Here is a 24684-nt window from a genome sequence, read left to right as displayed (position 1 = left end):
GAAAGAAGGAAAAGCATCCCAACTATTCAACAGGAGCAACCTTTACAGAATAGGGTGGGGAATGGCTTATGTAACTTAAAGTTAGAGAGTCATGGAGAACTTTCCATCCAACCTCTTGCTCTGTGTACCTACCACATCAAAACTGACACACAAAACCCAAGCCAGGACAACCAATAATTGTTCCAGGACATCTGTTTACTCCCAAGTTACAGTTCACCATCCAATCTCCTTGGCTCCTGGAATGGAGGGTCATGCCCCTTGGTAAGAACTTAGTCTCAGTTTTGTCTCCATTTTCCCTTAATAGACACAACTTCATTCTCCTCTGATTTCATTGTCTTACTCAACTTTAAGGAAGAGGTTCTCTTTCCCAAGGCCTCATGCCCTCACAGGATCTCAATCACATCCCTTCCAGAGATTGGCTCAAAAAGTCATAACCATAATTAGTTATCTTATTTAACAAGTCTTTTCCAGGTGCCACAATAAGCTAGGTACTTGAAATACATATTATTTAATCCTCAAAAGACCCCTATAATGGAAGTGTTATTCTTTCTCCGTAACAAAAGCCACACATCTAGTAAGGGAGGTGCCTGAATTCAAACCTAGGTTTGTAGGACCCGAAAGCCCATGATGTCATCGCTACGTATATTTACTTTGCAGTATCATGATGATAAGGGTTCCAAGTGAAAACCTAGAGATTGTTGATATGAACAACAGTCTTCTGGATTTTCAATTCATCATATTTGATCTATGCTTTCAATAACAATGGACAGCCATAGCCTCTCTCTCTCTCTCTGACATCGAAATTAGGACATGTTCTCCTTCTTTCTACTGAGGCCATCATAAAACCCCAACTAACAAGTATTTTTCCAGAGGCATGTAAAGTGCTTGATTAATTCTGAAGACCAGTTTTAACAGCAGATCAATTAGAATGTTAAAGCATGTTTGAGGAACATAACCCTCCTGCCAAATTTTGCTAAACAGATCATTTAAGCCCACTGACATATTCAGAGTATTCTGGTAGCTTTCCAACATTTCTACAGAGCAAGGAGCATCATATGAAGGTCGTGTCTTCGCATGCTTTACTTGTAGGTTTTGTTTTAGACCCAGCATAAAGGTTTGTGTGTATATTTGAGGTGTTCCATTCATCTAGCAGCGGTTTCTGGTGCTTTGTTTATGTATGGAGTCATTTGGTTAGTTTAGTTCCTTCACAACTTCCTTTCAAGTGATATTTGTTTATCAGCCACAAATGCAGTCACATCAATCCATTTTGATAAGCTAAATAAACCCCTGCAGTTTGTCCATGATGTAGCCCATATGTAAATGAGCGGTATATTCTTGCAGGAGAGACATGCACAATTTCAGTCTAGTCATCCTTGCCTAATGTGGCTGTCAGGTGTGTCAAGAGCAACAGATGCTTGTTTGACAAAGGACCTTTTTATTCTGGCTAATTAAGCAGTTGGACACACCCGCCTGTTAACGGTTCTGCTTTGTACAGCCAGCTCTGGCTGAATCATGCGAATCTACAGCTAAATAGGCCACATTTTGAAAGAAGGCTAATTAACCCCTAGGAGAAGGAAAAGAATATTGAAAAAAACCGAGCTGCTGAATGCGGCAAGATTAGCATTTCTTCAACCTGATGGGCAAAACCTAGCAAAGCAAACGTGTTTGGAACAAACATACGTTATTGCATGTTTCAAGACATTCAAATATTCTTTGTAAAACTTCCTGAAGATTATTTAATACACTCAAATTCACAGTTGGATTCCCTTTATCACACACAATGCACACGCCAGATTAAATGGTTTAATAGTCTGACCTAATCAATTACTTATCAAACAGAGCTATATAACTGGGCTAACTTAAAAATAGGTAGTATCCACCTAATGTTTGTTGGGGTTTTTCATCCTGAAATAATTTGCTCTCCAAAAAAGCAAAGTCTGCAAAGTTTGGTTCTACTACATTGACAGTATTTATGCATTTTTTTTTTTTGCACTGAGGAATGTAACAGGTTTTAATTCACTATAGAAAATAAAGACTTGTAATTTAATTTTCAAGTGCTACAGTTATTTCCTTCCTTTTTGCTTAGTATAGAAAAATAAAAATGCAAATTCCAATTCCTACTTGAAACAAATTAACCAAAATTATGATGATAGTCTTAATAGGTACAGTAAAAATGAATCAAATATAAACTGTTACATTCAGTAATAAATTATTTACTTAGGAACCTGTTTCAACATAAGAGTATAGATAGGAATGCTACTTACAGAAAAAAGCTGTCATGATTTAAAATTACTATTTTTGAAATACAGTTTTAAACTTTAATGTGCTTTCACACAAATCATAATTGAAGTTTTGCAGTATAAAATTTTTATTACTAATACTCTGATTAAGAATCAGCATTCTTGAATAAGTTTTAGAAAAGTAAGTATTAACATACATATTGCCCATAGCAATTAAAATCCACATTAAAATTGAACAACAAAAATGAACCATACATATTGGGGGGGAAAAAGTTGCTAATATATATATACTTTCCTGAACATAAAATTAGTATCAAAGGTATACACTTCTGACTATTCTGGAGTAGATGATGAAAAATATTAAGATTATTCCAATTCTTTTAAAAAACTAAGAATATTAAGAAACTTTCAAAGAAGTCAATAAAATGTACAATGAGGCATTTTAGAAATTTCATATACATGGTTAAATAATCATGTGATAAATTTAATTTTTTGAAACTTTGACAAAAATATATTGAGCTGATAAATTTGCCTACAAATGTACAACACTATGACTTGTTTTTCTCCCCCCACTTCACCTCATACAAATGAAAGAAAGCAGTTAAGCTATAAACTGTAGTCAGACTTTATTTAAAACATATCTCAGTGAAGAACGTATTCAATGTAAAACACGGGGCTTTATCAAATCAATAAATCAAGTAGCTGAAGGGATGAGAAAATTCATGATTATCTATATTATTAAAGCTCTGCCTCTTTATTTAGGTTTGATGTTGTAATCCTCATAACTGTAAAGTTAATCTTTTGTACTAAATTGATTGGTAGAAAAATGATGGAATGATAATAGTGTAGACTATTCAGCAGTCATCTTCCTGTGATAACTGATGACAGTGATGAATGTTGTCGATGATTAATCAGCACAGTGGTAACATACACAGGTTGTCTGGGTAACTTTTTTCACTTTTCAAACAAAGGTTTTCTCAACGAATTCTTCCCTTGACTCAGAATATATCATAAAAAACTGTCTCTTTGGAAAAGACAAATCAAATTAAATTATTTTAATATATCTTATCTTAATGGACTAATCACTTAAAAATAAAACAATCTACTAACATATTACTGAAGCCAAACTGCTGAAATGATGTAAGAATTATTTATTTGTTATTTACTTCCAGTTATCAACAGAAGCAGTCCTCAGGCACAGAGGTAATTTTGGGGAAAAGAGAAGCAAGTGCTTGTCCAGTTTACAGCTGGTACCATCCCAGCATTTTCTCTCACTCATATTGATGAATTAATAGGCAAATCAGTCTTAACTAGACGACATATGCTGAAAAATGGCAGTGCTCAGGTAATAGCTGAAATAAAAGTAAAAGAAAACCAAGAAACAAAAACTTGTAAGTATCCTACACTCTTTCCTACTGGAAGGAGGGTCTGAGAACAAAATGATGTAACGTACAGAGAGGCTCTTAGCGAAATCTATGAGACAAAGCTATACATATTTCTCCCTATAGCTCAAATCACTCCTGAGAGTGACTAGAAACTATTGGATAGGGCATTTAATGATAATAGCACTTATTACAGAATCGAAGATGATGAACATCGGGCATTTGACCATAAACCTATCATCATCTTCATTATTAGACATATTAATAAGAATAGTTAGCATCTGCTGAGCACTTACTATGTGACAGATGCTTTGTGTACATTTAACCCTAATTTCACCCATGACATACATATTCCCATTTTATAGTAAGTAAGGCTTAGAGATTAAGTCACTTGCCCAGGGTTACAGAATTGTTCAGAGATAATGCCAGGATTCAAGTGTAGGTCTAAGTCCAATAATGGCGCCCTATCATTGGACCCTAGTCACCTGCACAGACAGCAGTAGCAGTGAGGCTATTTTAGTTAAACGAACTTTAAAAGAGATAAAGTAGTCTATGGAGACTTTGGGCACTAAGAAAGAATTCTAAATTTGAACAAATAGACACAAATATCACATGGCTAGCAAATATGTACTATAGCATGTGATCAATATTCTCTTTTATGAAGTCATCAAATCTGTAAGTTTTAATGATATGGAAAGCATATCATGGGTTCAAAGAGACCTGTACTAACCTTGTGTTCACAAAATATTTTATATATGAATGAGGAAATACAGAAAGACATTTACTTTCAAATTTAAATTTGCCCTATAAAAACAATCAAACAAGGGCCCAGTAAAGTGAGTGTGTATGTATATATAATGTTATACACAAATACAAAAATGTTCACTCAGGTATTGCTTATGATAGCCAATAATAAGTAATCAAAATATTCATAATTGGGGAACTAATAAATTGTTCTATTCTATATCCCTGTAATGGAATACTATACAGATCTAAAAAAGTCAACCTAGAAAGATAGTCATAATATTGTAAGCATAAAAATCAGGTTGCTGAATAATATATAGCCCACAGTAAAATCATATTCACAGATCTATAATTGCATCCTTTGGAAAAAATTTTGAGGATATACAATAACATCGACAGAACTCCTAAGGGCTCCTGAAATATGGGCTTTCCCAAACCAATGACCATAAACGTTGGGTGGTCTCAAGCTAATCTTGGACTTGGTGGTCAAAGCAACAAGGGCTTCAGAGACCCACCCTAATGTAGAACCATTCCAAAAAGTCAGTCTTAGATTCTGTAACCTAAAGCAGCCCTTGTCCTCCCAAAGACATCTGTAAAGGTAGATTTTGCTCTTCTCAATTGCTGGGCAAGAGGTCTGTCTCCTAAGTGGCTCAGAACTCTCAAGGGGCTCTACAAAACAACCCTTCCAGTATGTCTAATGGAATAAGCTTTTTCAAAGATGTATCTGGAGATTATATCTACAGGTTCATTGCTAATTCTATGACCACTGTCAATTTCTGCTGAAAGAAGAAAATCTATCGTAATACACATTCCTAAATGTTAAATATGATCCATTCCTATGACAATGGCCACTCCCTATGTTCCTATCCAGAGTCAAGACATGAATTTTAATTCTGCTCCCTTCTAATACAAACTGGTAAGGTCAGTGGTGCCTCTTCCAAAGACCTGAAATCACGGAGAGGATATAAGTGGGGAACCTTGGTGTTTAGTACCAAAGCAAACAAGTATTATCTTTTTAAACTAGCCCTGGAGTCATCTGTTTATTTTTCCTACATACTCTAAACTTTGCACACTTACATTTTCTTTCTTTTCCCCATATACTCACTAGTGTGGTTTCATCCACACACACGGAAGTATCCTCCTTACCTTATGTTTTCAGTTGATAAACAAGAATATGCTTGCCAACTAGGCCTCCCATAGTCCTAGTTTATATGGGATGAGAGCAAAGAGAGGGCAAAGGTTAGCATAAAAGGCAGCATTACTTAAAAAAACACAAAAGCAAAAAAGCAGATAGTGTTGCCCCAACCCAGGAAGATTTCTTTTGGATTTTACAGGGAGTAAAGGCAAGAACAGGAATTCTTAATTTTCTTAACACCACAAAAGCTCCAATAACAACTGTCTTCTTGGATTCTCTTGCCCACACAATTTTTTTTTCTTTTTCTCTACCTCTCAATTTCTTTTTCTTTTTATAAAAGTGGAGAACAGAGCCTTGTGCAGTTCCTAACTATTCTAATGACAGGTGTAAAGAGATCAACACATCAAAAGGGGAAAATAATACTGTACAATAACATTGCTAATAATAGAAACCATGTAGCCCACTTTAAATGTACAGTATCTTAAAGAACTGGATTCTCATTACTGCCATTATTTAGCAAATGCAGTGAATGTGGGTGTGCATAAACTTGAAAAAAAATCTATATATATACATACACACAAAAATTCTAGAAACACTTGCTGTAAAACATAATGCTATTAATCAAATGGAATTTTTACATTGACATTAGTTATAAAATGTATACGCACAAACTTGGAATAAGGACTTGGACAAAGGGTGAAAACTAAAACAGGCTGAAGATTCTAGCCAGCTCTGTACACTCACAAACTTAACAGAAACACGAATTTTCTCAAAAAATCAGTAATATTTTAAATAAGTCAATTACACTGAATTAAAGAAACTGTTCCTTTGGAGCTTATTTTATGGGAATTGGTAATGCATTCCATGTATAGCTGTCCTTCCAAATCACTCTGGAGCATTTTCTTGGCTCCAAAATTAATAATTCCTTCTAGCATGGGTTATTTTAGGATATCTCACAAATTTCTGGTAAATATCCTAACTGGGGTTTTAATATGCTTAAAATCAACTATAAGTTCTTTATGATTAAAAGCAATTGTCATTCTGTACTGGTTTATATGTGTTCACACTCATATTTTACATAATGAATTTTATTTCCCGCCCCTCCTTCTCTTCCATTTTTATGGTTTTCCCAGGGTGCTAAAACAGGGGAGAGAACTCTTCCTTTATTTCTGTAAATACATTAATAGTGACTGCCCCATTGCAATCACTTTTTTATCACCAAACTCTTCCCTCTCATCTCCCAAATCGAATTAATCACTGAATCCAATGATTCTGCTTCCTAATATGTCTAGGATGTCTATTCACTTGTCTTCCTCTCTCCAGCTTATTAGAGATCAGATCATGCTCTACAATAGGTCCCAGTGCCCTCCGTATAAACTGCAAATCCCTTAACAGAGCTTATAAGGCTCTTCAGAGTATAGCTCCTGCCTACCATCTTCCAAAGGGTATATATAATCCAGCCATATGGAACTACTCTCCGTTCTCCAATAAGAAGTTCCCTCTGATTGAAACAGTTTTTCCTTCCTATCTCCTCTCATCTTCACTTCATGTTTCAGATCTCAGGATAAATGCCACTTTCTCATTCTCCGAAACCACCACCGCTTTTCCCCCTCTTAACAAGTCTCGGCTGGTCTCCTTCGGGGTGTTCCTATAGCATCTTACCTTTATTCAGTGCACAGCAGTTATAATATTGTAGTGTAACTTTCTCTTCAACCAGATTATAAACACCATGAGTACCTGGACTATTCTTATCTTTTTCACCTACAAATATGCAACAGTGGTTAACACACAGGATCTTTAATTTGGTGAATGAAGAAATGAATCTACAGAGGAAATGAGTTTAAGACCCTGCCGAAACATTACCATTTAGAGTATGCTGTATCAGAAGCATTTAACACTTTAAAATTCTGCATTAATACAATTTTTATTAGAGCCATTTCCAATCAAGTTGTTCATTATGAATATTTTCTCTTAAATTTCTAAAATGATTTCACTTTCAATTCCCATTATGGCAGAATTTTACACCTCCCATATTCCAAGATTTGTACGCCTCAACAGATTTTGTGTATAATTTTTTATAAAGAAATTATAAATAAAGATGAAATAAATTCAAATGAGGACATTAATTCATCAGCTCTTGCTCTGAACTGCTGACACATCACTTACTGTGCTTTAGTAAGTACACCTGATTCACTAAATCATGGATTCAGATCCAATGCTCTAGTCATGTCATCTTAGAAAAAGTGGCCTGATATGCTGCCTTTGTTTTTATGAGACAGAAGCACTCCGAGATCTTGAACTTGCATAGCTGAAATCTAAGAATACACAATTAGCATAATAGTAATTGTCCTAATCTCATCATTAATTAACTACTTGAAATTTATGTGAACTTGGCCACATTCAACTGATATTCTTCTAGGTTCTCTTAAAAATCATCGAAACTTTTCACATATAAAAAAAAGGTATTTCAAGAAGCCTCTAGTTACAATTTAGTTATCACATGTATGTAAGGATTTTACATGTATTATTTCGTCTGTCCAGAAATCCTGTGAGGTAGGTACTATTCTTACCCCATTTTGATGGATGAGAATACTTAGGCCCAAAGCTTAAACAACGGTATGCACTCCAAGGTCACATAGCTAGAAATGGTCAGAGTGAGGACTTGAATATACTATACCGTAATCTATTAGGTTTCAAGAGCAAAAAATTGTTTTTTTTTCCTTTCTTTTTTATGTCGTATTAGCCTTATAATATGACAATTTAAATGTTTTACACACCAACCATGGTGCAGTCCTGTCTAAAACAGCAGTCTTTTCTACATGTTTAATCCTCGACATTATAGGAATTAGACATGCTGTAATTTTTAACCCAGGTACTAATTTTCCACATGTTATCCTTTAAAAACATCTTCATTTCATTTACAGCAATGCAGAGTACCTGGCTCGATTGCTGCCTATTCTATTCTGTAGATCTCAAAAAAGATTAATACAAATTCTGAGTCATGTGGGTTCTATACCACCTTTGCTGAGGCTTCAACACAGATAGGTTTGTTGGAATTTGAATCAGGGCTCAGAAAATGTTTAAAAAGTACAGTATCTTTTCTTTCTAAAATCTCAGAGTGAGCTCTTAAGTGCTCACCATCAATTCCACTTCTAACAGAACAGAAATGACTGGCTGAAATTCCTCACATGCCAAAAAGAAGGGACAGTCTCAACTAGTCAATTCACTGAAAGGTTGGTTTCGATGTCTCTGGCCCAAGCACCAGACATTGTTGCTTCTGGGCCTTTACATACAGTCACAGATTGTCTTCAGCAACTCCAAGAGAAACGTCTTTAAACCTACTACTAATGGCACTGCAATGAAAGGCACTAATCGAGAAGCAGATCTTTAAGGAAAGTTACAAACCAAAGAGGGTTTTCAGGGAAACTAAGCCCCACAGAAATGCTCGAAATAGTCCTCTAGTCCAATTACCACAGTTATTCTTGATTGAGCACAGGGTCATCTTTCCTTGATACATGCCAAGTAATTCATCATATACCTTGATCTATTCACCATGTTACTTCAGTCAAATATTCACGTGGGACATATTTTGCTACAGTGATAAGAAGAGTAAAGTAAATATTCCTCAATTTTCACCCTGACCTTTTGTTGTATTTTTTTCAGTATCTCAGAAAGTCTGTGTTGTAGCCCCCCCCTCCTGTCTGTCTGTCTTGTCTATCTGTCTGTCTGTCTGACTCTCTCTCTCTCTCTCTCTCTCTCTCTCTCTCTCTCTCTCTCTCTCTCTCTCACACACACACACACACACACAGAAACACACACACAGAGGCAGAAGTCCGTCCACACGGCTCCAACTGTGGCTATAAGGTGTGGCTAAGGAAAAACACTCTAATTCCAAAGACTGTGGAACTCTCCCATGACAGCTTCATTGTCCCCCACTCCTGGCATGAGGGTCTGATAACACTAGATCTACTTTGCTAAAAGCAACTTGCTAAGAATCATTTTGCCATATGGCTAATTTGACCAATGGACCAGTTCACTGAAAACTCTTTTCTTTTAACCATTTATATTGTTGACATGATTTGTATTGAATGAAACAGTTTTAAAGGGCCTATGAAGATACTTTGATGCTTACATTGATGAGTTCAAGATTTAAATTTACCTGAAACTTTACTGTAAGTCAGCACTGCAGCCTACTATATAACTATATTCTGGAATGTTGCCATTTTCTGGGCCAATGACTTTTGAGAATGAGAATCTGTTTATTCCAAATCAAAGGACTGTGCATATCTTGAATGCCATGGAGTTTATAGATGATAATAAGGAAGGTTTTTTTCTTTCAACACATTTTTCATCCATTAAATGCACTCTAAATCTCCCCTGATTCACAAATTGGTTAACCAGTTCTAGATGAATATATTGCTTCTGTTTTAAGCAACTGAAAGGCAATCAGTATATGAAATACCAATGACAAATTTGGCACTCAGCTGAGTTGGACTGATAAATATTTCTATTTCAAAATGTCTGTACTGAAATTGCTATGGAAAAATTAAAACCAAATTAAAATTAATTAGTACTTCTCATCAAAAATTTCAAAAGCTTTGCAACTGTTCTACGCAGTGTGGTTTGTGATAAACTTTATATGTAGTTAACAGAAACATAGTTGGCACAGTTGATAATTCTGAAAACTGGTTCTTAGGCAAATTGATAAATCAGAGTACTTGGTAAATTTAACAAAACAACCAGCCAGTGAATTTAAATTTCATTTAACTGCTTTTAGAAGAACTATCCATTCAGTAAATCGACCACTCAATTTTGTTTTGCGGTGGGGAGGCATGTATAGTAGGTTTTCAGATAATTGGCCTAGTTTCCAATAGCACAGCATTTTAAAGTTAAAAAGTATCCAGCAGATAAGGTAGTTCAGACTCCCATTTCACAGGGAATCTGACACCAATAAACCAAATATAGCCATTAAGTTAGTATCATTATTGCATTAGACCTCAGAACTCTGAATACCCAGTTAATAGGTCTTTTTAACAGACTCTGGTTTATAAATAAGACAAGAAGGCACTCAAACAGAAGTAGGAAGGCCTGCCAGAAGCTCAAAGTGCTTCTTACACAATGTAGGAAATACTCATAACATGGAAAATGCAATCCTAAAATAAGAGGGTCTCTTAGATGTTTCCAAGTTTCTTTATGAATAAGGCACTGTGCTTCAGGGTGTTTAACAAGATTGCAAGTAAGGCAAACTCTCGGTGTGCAGGGAGATATGAATTAAAATGGTTCACAGGATTTTATATTCTATGAGGATTCTACATCAAGTTGTAAAATTGTTTTCCTCAGATGCACGGTGCGTCTTGGTGTTCTAGGTTCAGTATTTTGTTATTATATAGAATATTTGAGTGTTTCAGGCTCAGAAATTTTTATTTCATCATCTCCGTATGTAACCTATAATAAACAAACTAACTAACTGTGTTAACACTGAAATAAAGAAACCAGAAAGACTAATTTCTAGTTTGCCAGCAGGGGTTGGGGGGGGAGTAAAATTCAACACCACAGTAATTGCCACCAAAATAAACCAGGAACATTTTTTTGAATTTTCACTTACAGCAAGTAAGTGTAATTTTGGGGTGTGAGACGGAAACCTTTTAAATGTAATGGTTTGTGTAACAGCTTTTGCAAGGTGTACTTTTCACTGTCAAACAGCATGAATTACTCAAAAGGGAATCAGTTTTAGATGTCAGGTTTACAAGCTTTCTACAACCTGTGCTATTTATCCATGTTAAAATGTTTTGCAATTACCTCTTACATGTTATATTCATGCTTTCTTTTAAAAAGATTTAAAAACTGTTTTCTACAAATGTAACTCTGAAACCAATCATATTGCTTGATATCCTCAATCATCTGATGTATATGGTTGGTTTTTATTAGCTCACCTAATATGCATAGAAGTAGTACCTCTGCCATAGTAAAGGTTATTAAAGCAAGGTGGAATAAAGACCTTCCAATAAAACCTACTCAAAAAATCATATTTTCCACATAACTTTCTAATGAAGGTAATATAAGTGATTTTCTTGTACCAAAATAGTAAGCTAACATTTACATATTATATTCAAAACTATATACAAATATGGGCTGATTATTTCTCATGGTTCCATGGAGTCATTTTTCACACAAAACAGATTTACAAGAATGGTGTTTTCTAAATTCAACTAAAAGGTTATTTACATGTGAAAATTCCATTCTCTTTCTTTAAAACTTTACTCAACACTGGATGATACATTCTTTTCAATTAAGACAACACTAGAAATTTTTAAAATAGGCTAAAGTATAAAAACCTAACCAGGCACATAGTTAAACAGTAGCCACACAATGGCCCCCCCAAATTGCTCTAAATATGTACACTGAGTCAGCAATGCAGCTTATTTCTTTTCTCTGAAATTATTTTTGTACATCTTAACTATTTTGACATTATTCAGAGGCTTGATCTTACAGTCACACCACTTCAATCTTTATAGGCATCAGTAGTAACAGCTAAACTGCTTTTCAGTACTTATATCTAAGCCACATGACCAAAGTATTTGGTGTCTCAAAACAAAGTTTAGTAGAGGAAACATAGCTCAACATAAAAAAAAGCCATATATGATAAACCCACAGCTAACATCATATTTAAGAAGGAAAAGCTAAAAGTATTTTCCTTAAGATCAGGAACAAGACAAGGATAACCAGTTTTACCACTTTTATTCAACATAGTATTAGAAGTCCTAGCCACAGAAGTAAGACCAAAACAAACAAACAAAAAGAATAAAAGGCATCCAAATGAGAAAGGAAGAAGTAAAACTGTCAGTATTTGTAGATGACATGATACTATATAGAGAGAACCTTAAAGATTCCACTAAAAAACTATTAGAACTGATAAATGAATTCAGTGAAGTAGCAGGATACAAAATTAATATTCAGAAACTGGTTGCATTTTTATACACCAATAATGAGCTATCAGAAAGAGAAATTTAAAAAATAATCCCACTTACAATTGCATAAAAATAAAGAACACCTAGGAATAAATTTAACCAAGGAGGTAAAAGACTTGCACTCAGAAAATTGTACTCAGTAAGATATTGAAGAAAGAAACTGAAGAAAATACAAATAAATGGAAGCATATATTCATACTGTGCTCATGGATAGAAAGAACACTGTTAAAATGTCCATACTACCCAAAGCAATCCATTGATTTAATGCAATCCCTATCAAAACACCAGAGACATTTTTCAAAGAACTAGAACAAATAATTCTAAATTTATATGGAACCACAAAAGACTCTGAATAGCCAGAGCAATCTTGAGAAAGAAGAGCAAAATTAGAGGTACCACACTACCTGATATCAAACTATCCTACAAAGTTATAGTAATCAAAACAGCATGGTACTGGCTAAAAACAGACACACAGATCAATGAAACAGAATAGAGAGTCCAGAAATAAACCCATGCTTATATGATCAATTAATCTATAACAAAGGAAGTAAGAATATACAATGGGGTAAAGACACTCTATTTAATAAATGGTGTTGGAAAAATGGACAGATACATGCAAAAAAAATGAAACTAGATCAACCACCTTCTTACATCGTATAAATAAAACAAAAATGGATTAAAGAAGTAAATGTAAGACCCCAAACCATAAAACTTCTAGAAGAAAACATAGGCAGTAAACTCACTGACACTGCTTCTTAGTAATATTTTTTTCTGATCTATCTCCTTGGGCAAGGGAAACAAAAGAAAAAATAAACTAATGGGAATACATGAAAACTAAAAAAGATTTTGCATAGCAAAGGAAACCATCAACAAAACAAAACAACAACCTACAGATTGGGAGAAGATATTTGCCAATAATACATCTAAAAAGGGGTTAATATCTAAAATTTATGACGAACTCATACAACTTAACAGGGAAAAATAAAATCCAATAAAAAAATGAGCAGAGGACCGGATAGACATTTATCCAAAGAGAACATACACATAGTTGCTAATCATCAGAGAAATGCAAATTAAAACCACAATGAGATATCAGCTCATAATTAACAGAATGGCTATCATCAATAAATCAACAAAAAACAAGTGTTGGTGAGGATGTGAAGAAAAGAGAAGTCTCGTGCATTGTCAGTACAATTGCAAATTAATGCATCTACTATGGAAAACATTACGGAGGTTCCTCAATAAATTAAAAATATAACTACTTTATGACCCAGCAATTCCATTTCTGGGTATTTATCCAAAGAAATAAAACACCAATTCAAAAAAATATATGCAACCCTATGTTCACTGCAGCATTATTTATAATAGTGAAGATACAGAAGCACTGTAAGTGCCCATCAACAAACGATTGGATAATGAAGATGTAGTAGATGTATGGAATATTACTCAGCCATAACAAAGAATGAAATCTTACAACTTACCACTACATGGATGCATCTACAGGGTATCACACTAAGTGAAATAAGTCAGAGGAAGACAAATATTACATAATTTCACTTATATGTGGAATCTAAAGAACAAAATCAACCAACCAACAAAAAGAAAGAGAGACGAGGAACTACAGAGAACAAACTGATAGTTGCCAGATGAGAGGGTTTGGGGAGCTGGATGAAAAAGGTGAAGGGATTAAGAAATACAAACTGGTAGTTGCAAAGTAGTCACATGGATATAACGTACATCATAGGGAATACAGTCAATAACATTGTAATAACTATGTATACTGCCAGGCAGGTAATAGATTTATCAGGGGGATCACTCTGCAAATTATATAAATGTTTAACCACTCTGCTGTATACCTGAAACTAAGACAAAATAACACTGAATATCAACCGTGAATGAAAAACAAAAACAAAGCTTACTGTGAAGTCAGATCACCAGTGCTGAATATTCCAGTTATACCTTCCAGACTACAATAGAACCACTTTATAGTAAGACCACTAAAGGTCAACACTAGTCATATTGTATTACTTCCCCTCATGTGGCTATGTTCAGATCAAGGTAGTCTCAGAGACTCTAAGATTGGACAGGACCTTTAAGGTAATGACCTTGAGTCATGGTGTGGGCCAGCGGCTATCAGTTTGAATCTCCACAATGAAGCTCTTTACCACTTTACCAGAGTTATCATAAATTACAGAAATTTAGCTCTTAACACAACTCCAAGTTAACTCCACTTTATTTTTAAATCATAATTAGAGTAGAATGGAAAAAGAAGCAAAGGCTTCCAACAACTTAATAAGGAAAGATTTATTAATTCATTTTGCTGTCTTTTCCTTTGCCTAAGGTAAATATATTGAAGGAAAAGTCATAAAAGAATGTCAATATTACAAAGTTGTTTTTAGAAAGAGAGGAAATTTTATGAGTATCTTTGTAGTTCCAGAAAAAAACTACAAATTTCTTCCTCTTTTTTTAGTATTATTGCTGACAATTTCACTGTTAAATTCAGTTTTCTTCCAAATTGAATATTAATAAAGCTACTACCAATGCTGAATATTTGTGTCTATTGTTAAATGTGAGTTGAATAAAAATCAGTAAGTGTAGAAAATAGGGCAATTTGTTAAAAAAAATAAGATCTGATGTTTTATATTGATGAATCTAAAAATGGCACTTCTAAAGTTGGTTCTTAATGCAAAGGTTTTATTTACACGAAAATTTATCTGTTTAACAAGAAAAAAAAACAAAAACTCAAAGAAACCTTCCATTCAGAAAAAAATAAAATACATAAATTTCTACAAAATGTGTCACTTTACAGCAATCTCAAAATATTTTTCAGCTATCACCTTTTCTCCTAAAGAGTACTTGCCTAAAACAGAAACATCTACATCTTTTTAGGTGAACGTTATTAAAATTTTTGTTAAAGAATAACATAACACATACCAAGAACTTTTTAAGTGTACTTTTTATTTAACAAATAAATTATTCACCCAATAAGTTATTTTTAAAAATATTATGAAGAAGACTCAACAATAACTAACAATTCATAATTTAGGAGATTTATGATCCTACTAAAGAATATATAATCAAATTATTTTTTACATGGGAGTGAACTGAATATTTTAGGGATATCATATTATAGTTTATGATTTGTTTTAGTTGCTCAGGAGTGGACCCTTTTCCTTTTATTTTTAAATGGTCCACCTTCAGTATTTAATTATGCTCTTATTCATGTATACATTTAACTTTTGGGGGAAAAAATAACCCTCAATAGAGAATGTTATCTAAAACTATCTTAGACACAGTTTCTTTGAAGAATTCATCCCTGCTTCCCTTTCTTCTTGCTTTGAAGACAAGACCAAATGTTTCCTGAATGTGTAGCCTAACAGTTCACCACCGAATGCCTTCAGAGTTAAAATCGCTGGAGCAAAGATGAGCTCAGTTCTCTTGGCAAGTTCTCTTGGTAGTAAGGCTGTAAGTGAAACAATTTCTGTGCTTTTTTGTATGGTATCTCAGTGTGGGTGGATGAATATTAAGAAATAAATCAAGAAATAGAGGGGGAAGAAACCCTCTACCTAGATGACATGAAGAAAGGTAAGAGCGGTTTGGCACCTAAAAGATTCTCCCAATAATCATGATCGTTTTCTTCCATCTTCAGCTCTGCAGCTACATCCAATTTAAAAAAAAAAAAAAGCTACCATTTATTGAGCACCTACTACTAAGCATAATACTTTAATTCTCACAACAAACTCATAAAATATTTCTCTCTACTTTATAAAATGGATCCTGAGATCCAGAAAAAAACAGGTATTTTACCAAATTTTCACCAATAGCAAAAGACACCACCAGGACGCACAAAGAACTCTATCATCTCACTATAAAAATCTATGTTCCTGCCATACTCCAGTCTGCTTATAATTTTTTGTTGTTTTTCATATTTTCAAGTTAACGCAAGTAAAGTTTGAGTTTCACATTTGAAATTGTCAACCGTTGTGAGAATGGCACTCCTAAGAGTAAAAATCATGGTCCCACAAAGTCAGTGAGAGGTTTAAAAACACCATAGACTTCTTTAGTATTCATTATACATACTAGTTTGAAAACTCAAAGGCGTATTTGTTGTCTTACTGAAAGAGCATATTGCATTAAATAGCATTTTAAGAGGCACGATAACCTTTCCTGATCTATTTATGAATAAAACTAATAAATTATGCTCATCACCTACATCCACTATAAATTCAATAAATATTCACTCTCTGAATGCAGGCCACTGTTGTTAGATGCTGGAAAAAGACGGCAAAATGAGGAAAGCATTAATGTCACTCTCTGCCTCTTCTTTTTTCTCCCCCTAACAAGAACTATTCCCCAATACATCCTGGTCCTTCCGTGTTCCACTCTATACACTGTCCCTGGGATATTTTGCTTCTTCAACATTCACTTGTATATTATAATGACTTTCAGTTCTATTGTCCCAGCTCCTCGTTCTCATTTACCTAAATTCTGATCCCAAAGTAAGAACAGCCTCTTTGCAAATGCAACACAGTGAGATCCAAGATGATGTTCTCCCTCACTCCACATCCAGTGCTGACTTCTCAAACTCTCTCTTTCTAGCAAGTTCCAGAAGATAGGATGTAATGTCCCTGACTGTCCCAGCCTCTAGCCTTCCTAGAGCTTTATTCACTGCCTCGCTCTCCCTCAAACTCTGAACATATTTGGTTTAATTATCATACTCACTCATAGTAACCTCATCTATGTTAACTATTTCTTCTTTGAAACATATACAAACGTTTCTAGGTCTAAAGGACAGAATAAAATTTGTAGAGAAAATTGACTATGAAAGTAAACTAAAAGCACTTACGTGGGAGTCAGGCAATACTTTCCATAAGCCTTACAAGGTAAGCATTTTTGAAGTCCTACAATGTGATACGCAATTTAACTAGGCACTTTGTAAATACTATTCCATTTAATTCTGACAACCAAGATAGCAAAAAAATACTATATGAGTACATAGGACAACAACCCAATGAGGTAATTTATTACCCATATTTTAGGCGTAAAAATGAGTTGTTAAATAACCTGTTCAGGGTCACATACTTAGCAAGCAATAGTGCTAAAATTCGAATCTAGGTCTAGTGGACTTTAAGACCCGTATTCCTTACATCATGCTATGCTCTGCCTGATTCTGCCATTTATTAAAGTCACTTTAGCCTAAGCCTCAGTTTTCTCATCCAGAAAATGAAAGGGTGCTTGTTGTCAATGTTACTATGGAAAGAACAAGAATAGGAGGGCATCTGAAGTGAGGCATTTTTCGAAGTTCTGACACATATACCCAACATGATCCAGTATGGTCCTCCATCCCATTGCCCTGACTGCTGATGAGAATCACTGGCTTTTCTTATACTACATATGAAGTGGTATAGTAATGTTATAGGAAGGTAGTCTGTGATAAGTTAAAGAAGCATACTATAAACCACATAGTAACCACGGAAAGAAAAAAACAAAGAGATACATCAATAAGGCAATAATATCTGAATTCCTCAAATGCCTATTTTCACCTAATCAAAGTAGGTAAGATTTTATAAAATGGAAGGGCACATTTGTTGGCCTGTGCCTAATTAATGTGAGCATTTTGTACTTTATATGTAAATTTTCTATATTTTCACACATACAGTGTTTCCCCAAAAATAAGACCTAGCTGGACAATCAACTCTAATGCGTCTTTTGGAGCAAAAATTAATATAAGACCTGGTCTTATTTTAGTATAATATAAGACTGGGTATAATATAATATGATATATAAGATAATATATAATGTAATATAAAAGACCGTGTCTTATATTAATTTTTGCTCCAAAAACCTTATTAGAGCTGATTGTCCAGCTAGATTTTATTTTTGGAAAAACACAGTAGTATAATAATTAAGAGTAGTGAATTATCTATCCACATTGTCTGAGGTCATACTCTGGCTTTGCCACACCTAGTAGCCTTGATATTGGGCAAGTTATTTAATTGCCAATGTCTCAGTTTTCTCAACAGTAAAATAGGAATAAACTGTAAAATGAGAGTATTTCTACTGCCCACACTGATTATAAGGATTAAAAAAGTTAATGGCTTTTGTGGGCTTATAACAGTGCCTAATGCATAGAAAAATTCAATAAATGACATCTGTTACTATATAGATTGATTTATAATTACTTAAAGCTAATTAGTCAAAAAATTACTTTTTTTAAAATTAGGGGACAACAATTAAAATGGGATGTCAGCTCAGAGAAAGACGTTGGCTTTATTCATGCGTTTTAAAAAAAAAAGGCTTAGAAGTTATTTGAAAGCAAATGTCAAAATAAAGCTGGGGCAATTTCTTTCCAAAGCAAGAGACAATGATCTAATGAAAAATTTTCTATTACATGGAGTGTTTGGGGATCAACCAACAAATTTAATACTATCACATGTGGGATGATACTAAAGTTCCACATTAGGGCTATCCTGCTGCCTTCAACTATTCCTTCTAATAAGCTCCATTCTACGAGAATTATTGGATTTAAGTATTATAATTTTTAAAAAATTAAAAATGCCATAATTCTTAAAACATTTCTTTCTAAATTTGTCTTTAAATGGATAAAAGGCAGCATTCAGCAGTATTCCACTTGAACACATTCCATTTGGTATAAGAAAACAAAATAAATGTGGAACACATTTCACATTTTTTATTTTATGCAACTTCAGTGCTTTCAACGCTGCATACATTACTAAAAGCACAAAAATAGATGCTGTATTATGAAATTGTACAGAATACCAAATTGATATAATTATACTTTATAATTTCTTCCAAATATCAAAAGGACAAGTTTTTTTTTTTTTAATTAAAGTAATTTCAGGTGTCTCTTATGTGTTCTACAGGATAAGGTAGAACAAGTACATTTTCAGTATCTCCAAAATTTCATATTTTAATAAAACCTACTATTTGTAATGTATGCTCTGTCTTTCTGACAGTGACAACAAAGCCTCCACAGCTGGGCTGAAGGAGCATGCACCTAAATCAATATAGTAACAAAATATCAAATAAGTCTGACTTACTTTGTTCTGTTGTTTTGAGAAATAGGTGAGATTTTCTGTACCTTTAATATAACTGACATAACTAAAACTTCACCCGTAACCTCAGTATTTATAAAACCACCATTCCCTTCCCCTTATACCATACAGGCCCTTTTTCTTCACACTCAAAGTGACGAGGACACTTGTCATGATGTCACATAAAGGCAATGAGTGAGACTAGCTGGACAAGGCAGAAAGCACAAGGCACTCACAGCGCCGCTGGTTCCTCTGGGCTGCCTGTCAGCCTCCATGCATTAAAGCTCTCAGTACGTGTGATGCCTTTTTTGCGATTTTTACAATGAACTATATCAACTAGGACTTTTCACCACTGGGAGAAGGATAAAGGCCAGGAAAACACTCATGTATAGGTAGAATATTAATGGGACATTCCATGGTTCACTGATCCTAACACCTAGCAAAAATAGCAGAAACCTGAAAACAGAAGTCCGGAGCAAAGTAAGAAAACTAAAAGGGCTGAGTGTAGTCATAAATCATCACCATCATCAAATATTTAGCTAAGCTTTGCTACTTGCCAAGTATTTTTACATGTATTATTTTACTTGATCCTCTCAACAGTCCTATGAGAACATAATATAGATATTTTTATTAATAACTGTATTTTGCAGGTGAAGAAATTGAAGCAAGAAGCTTAAAAGACTTGTCCAAGTTCACTTTAACCACTAAGTGATCAGGAACTTGATTTCTATTTTCCCCCAAACTCACTGCAGAGTTCAGTCTTTCAATTACATCACTGTATCCCGTATGGATAAAAAGGGGCAAATTGAAGGAGGTGGATTCCACCCTGGACAAATTATTCCTATAAACCACTGTATTTTTTCCCCGCCTTTAATCATCATCAGTCCCGTCTTCCTTGACTTCCTTTCCTCCTTTCATTCCTGGTTCTTTTCTTCAGATGACCCAAGACATCAGGAACCATTTTGTCTATTTAAATCCCTTACATCTTGATCAGCACAACCAAAGATATTCCTAGATCCAACTTGAAACCAGAAAATATGGATCCTTTTCTTCTCTGAAGTTCTGTGGATATATCAGAAACTGGCCTAAGGAGTAATGAAATTTGTGGAAATCTCAGAGGTAAATATTTCTACTATGTGCCATGAAAAGCAGGCAAGCAATGAATAATCAATACTGTGTCTCCTGGTTCTGTTCTGACTTTTCCCTGCAGGCTGGCCACACTCAGTGACTGAGCTAAAATAAACACTGCGAATAATAAACTAAGCCACAATAAACAGCAAAACATATTAATGAACCTGTGAAGAACTCCCCAGATCATGATGTTAAGTGTCTACAATGGGTTCTGAACTCAAAGCTTACAGTGTCACGAGGAGTATGTCAAAACCAAGTAAGTGGAAGACGCCAGCAAAAACAACGGAGAAGAAACCCATACTATTAAATACAACTGTTTACAAGTACTACTTTTGCTAAAGAGCTGAATATGCTCCTTTCATCTAAAACTTAAACTAAAATAAACTTTAATATAGAAAAAAAGGAACATTTAAACCACCAGACATCCAACTCCATAGAGATAATCAGTTAATGTTTTCTAGTCTATTTTATGAAATAAATGAGAGAGGGAGTGTGCATTTTAAAACAAATAATATTTAGTGCTTATTATTGTACAGAATAGCAGATTTAAACTCTTAGCATTCCATGTCCTCACCCATATGATATAGTTTGATCATGCCACTAACCCAATGACAGTTCTCCCTGTTTCACAGATGGGGAAATTAAGGCATAGGTTTGTATACGGTAGTCATAGAGGTGCTGTGTGAGAGAAATGAAGTATAGATAGTTACCCCATAGAGAAAAGCTCTCTTTTCACATTTCCTTTTACTACATTTCCTCTTTCTCTGTCTCTGTGCTTTTCTATCTCCAACACAATGCACATGAGAGCCAATCACAATGTTAACCCCAGCAGATAACTTGAACCCCTCAACAGAATCTATAGTTCTATTAATGGGAACTATTCACTCCCCAAAACTCAAAATGACTGTGCTTTCGTATAAGTAAATTTTCTGGAAAGAAAGAAAAAAAAAGTGTAAGGGGAGGAGCAGGCATTTGGAACAGAAGATCAGATTTGTTCTTTAGAATAGAAATGGTACCTAAGGAAGAGCAGAACAGATACAGAACGGACCAGTAAAACAGGATGTTGGAGACAAAAGTCAATCCATGGGATTTATTCCAGGTAAAAATCTTTAGCTAGCCCATCCTGGCATATGTACCTCTCTTTTGAGATGAAGGCTAGACTTGGTTCAGCCCAGTAGGCTTTTCCCTAAATTGCAGAACTTATCCCAAAACATATTTGGGTTGTTGTTGCTATTGATCATGGTGGTGATGGTGGAGGTGCACGTGTGTGTATTTGTATTTTTAAAAAGTTGTGACCTAAAATAAAAGGCAAAACACTATGACTCTTTTGCCCTGCCATGGAATGGATCTGCCCAACCTTACAGAATTCTGAGTTTACAATATGAATGAAGTTTGCATTGTTAGAAAAGGAGAAACCCTTCTACCACTGCATTGTCAGAAGCACCTCTTCTCTACCCTTTGATGCTAGTGGGAATAAAAGATCTCAGTTATTTACAGATCAAATTCAATGATTTGAATTATTCATAATCCTGGTTAAGAAGGTTCCATAATAAGTCCGTAAATATACAGTCCTGCCCAATTTAGCTACTTGCTTAGGAAGTAAATAATACATATTATGGAGTGAAACTACAGTATTCAAGAAACATAGACTGAGTACCTGTTATTTGTAAGGACCTACTATATATAAGAGGTTTATATATTTTTATAAAACCCCTTTAAAAGGAGAAATGTATTTCAGAAATGCGATTTCTGTATGATTTCAGTATGATGTCTGATTGGGCTGTAACGGACCTATATTTAAAAAAACAATCATACAAGAAAGAAGCGCTACAGAAATAGTACTTCTGTCTGCAAGAAAATTGACAACTCTCAGAGGATAAAAGATGAAAACAAAAGTTATTTCCTTATTGTAGGACTAGACAAACTAAATGGAGACTCTGGCTGACTATAGACTGCTTTCCTAACCTCAATTTAACACCACCCAAACATATGCTAAGAATTCTATTCAGTTTTAAAATAGTAAGTGGATGTGTATGAACTGGAGCTATTATATTATACACTGAGGTAAGAATGAAAAATGGTACAACCACTTAGGAAAGTATTTTGGAAGTCTCTTCTAAAGTTAAAACATACACTAAGCATGTAACCCAGCAATTCTCTTCAAAGGTATTTATCCGAGAAAGAAATGAAAACATTTGTCTGACCAAAGACTTGTATACAACTGTTTATAGCAGCTTTGTTCATAATAGCCAAAAACTGAAAATAACCAAATATCCATCAATAGGTGAAAGGACAAATGTGGTATACTCATAAAATGGAATACTAATCAACAATTAAAAAGAACTATTCATATACACAATAATATGGAGAATTGCAACATTACGTTGAGCAAAATAAGCCAGACACAAAAGCATACATACTGTATGATTCCATTTATATGAAATTCTTGAAAGCAAATCAGTGTTTGACTGGGGCTGGGGATGAGAAGAGGACATGACTGAGTTGGGGCACAAGGAAACGTTGGGGGATACAGAAATGTTCTACACTTTAACTGTGGTGGTGTTTGCGTGGATATAATTTTTTAACTTAATCAAATACTTTAAAAGGGTATATTTTAACGTGTGTATTGTGTGTTTTATAATACATGTGCTTCAACTAAGGTGATTAGAAAATACCACCACCACAATTTTGGAAGTAACATAATGAAAACAAAAATAAATATCCCACTACACCAACGGTACTGTTCAGATCATATTAAGGGTATGGTATCTACTTCTAAGAACATTTTAAAGGAAACTGAAGTTACAGAAATTTAAAAACGTAAGTTGAATGGTGAGTGCATCCAGCAATGTTATCACATATGAGAAATGATTGAATGCTTAGTGGTGACAAGAAGATGAAATAGGGACACATAATTATCCTCAGATGTATCAAGTTCTACCCGCTAAGGGGAAGAAATTGATTCCCAATGGTTCCTTGAAGTTATAAAAACACAGACTTTGTACTCATTATGTAGAAGACAATAATTAACCTAACTAGAGCACAAATTAAAAATCAAATCACACGTTTGAATATTCACTATATCCCAGATACCTTCTAAGAAAGTACATAATTATTAAGTTCTTATTGATGACCTCAATAAGATGTCAGGAAGAGGACATTAGATAGGATGATGGATTAGATGCCTTCTAAGAGTCTTTTTAGAGCATATTTTGTTCTTTTTTATAAAACTTTTAAGCAGAATTTCATGATTTCAAATTACTAAACATTCTACTTGCTACTAGTACCATGCTTTCATATTTTGGTGTTTAGTAAATATTTTTTAAATTAAATTGTGCTTGGCTTTTTAAAATATGTTACTCCTCATTACTAATATAGCCAATGCAGAGTTCCTGCTGGGTATAAGCCTTCTATCAATAAAATTCTACATATGGGAAAATAAAATACACTTTAGAATGATTCAATTTCTAATGAAATTTCAAGTATTATCTAATAATTCAAAAAGAAAACTGTCAACAGAGAAAAAGATAACAAGTTCTGTCTCCTATAAATGTAAAATGACTGGCCAGGAAAATGGTGCTTTTCCTACTGTTCAGGGGAAAAAGAGTTCCTTAATGGTAAGAATGGGAGAAAGTGTAGATTTAAAGTAGATGTTAAAGGTAAGATAAGTTACAAGTGGTTATAAACAATGATGGCTTTTGTGATGGACATTAATCACCTCCCTTCACAACTACTCTCCCCTTTTCTATTCCAGAAGCTAGACTTTTCATTTGGGGATCCACACTTTCCAAAGAACTTAACTTTTAATTGCCCCTTCCAGAATGCTGGTAGAATACTTAAAGCCACTTGATAGTCTCCTCATCACCACCATACCTTGTTTCCCCCAAAATAAGACTTAGCCTGACAATCAGCTCTACTGGGTCTTTTGGAGCAAAAATTAATATAAGACCAGGTATTATATTATATTATATAAGACTCGGTCTTATAGCAAGAAAATTATATTATTTTTTGTTCCAAAAGACACATTAG

At 34.3% G+C, this 24684-nt stretch overlaps 1 protein-coding gene across 6 annotated transcripts in view; it reads right to left on the bottom strand.

The window, feature by feature from the left end:
* The window catches only part of RFX3 (regulatory factor X3), a 266691-nt gene that overhangs the window by 151910 nt on the left and 90097 nt on the right, over positions 1 to 24684 (bottom strand). The window lies entirely within an intron of this gene.

Source organism: Rhinolophus hipposideros, assembly GCF_964194185.1.
Source record: "Rhinolophus hipposideros genome assembly, chromosome: 11".
NCBI classification, from domain to species: domain Eukaryota; kingdom Metazoa; phylum Chordata; class Mammalia; order Chiroptera; family Rhinolophidae; genus Rhinolophus; species Rhinolophus hipposideros.
The sequence above is the reverse complement of the archived record's forward strand: the minus strand, read 5'-3'. Positions and strand labels throughout refer to the sequence as shown.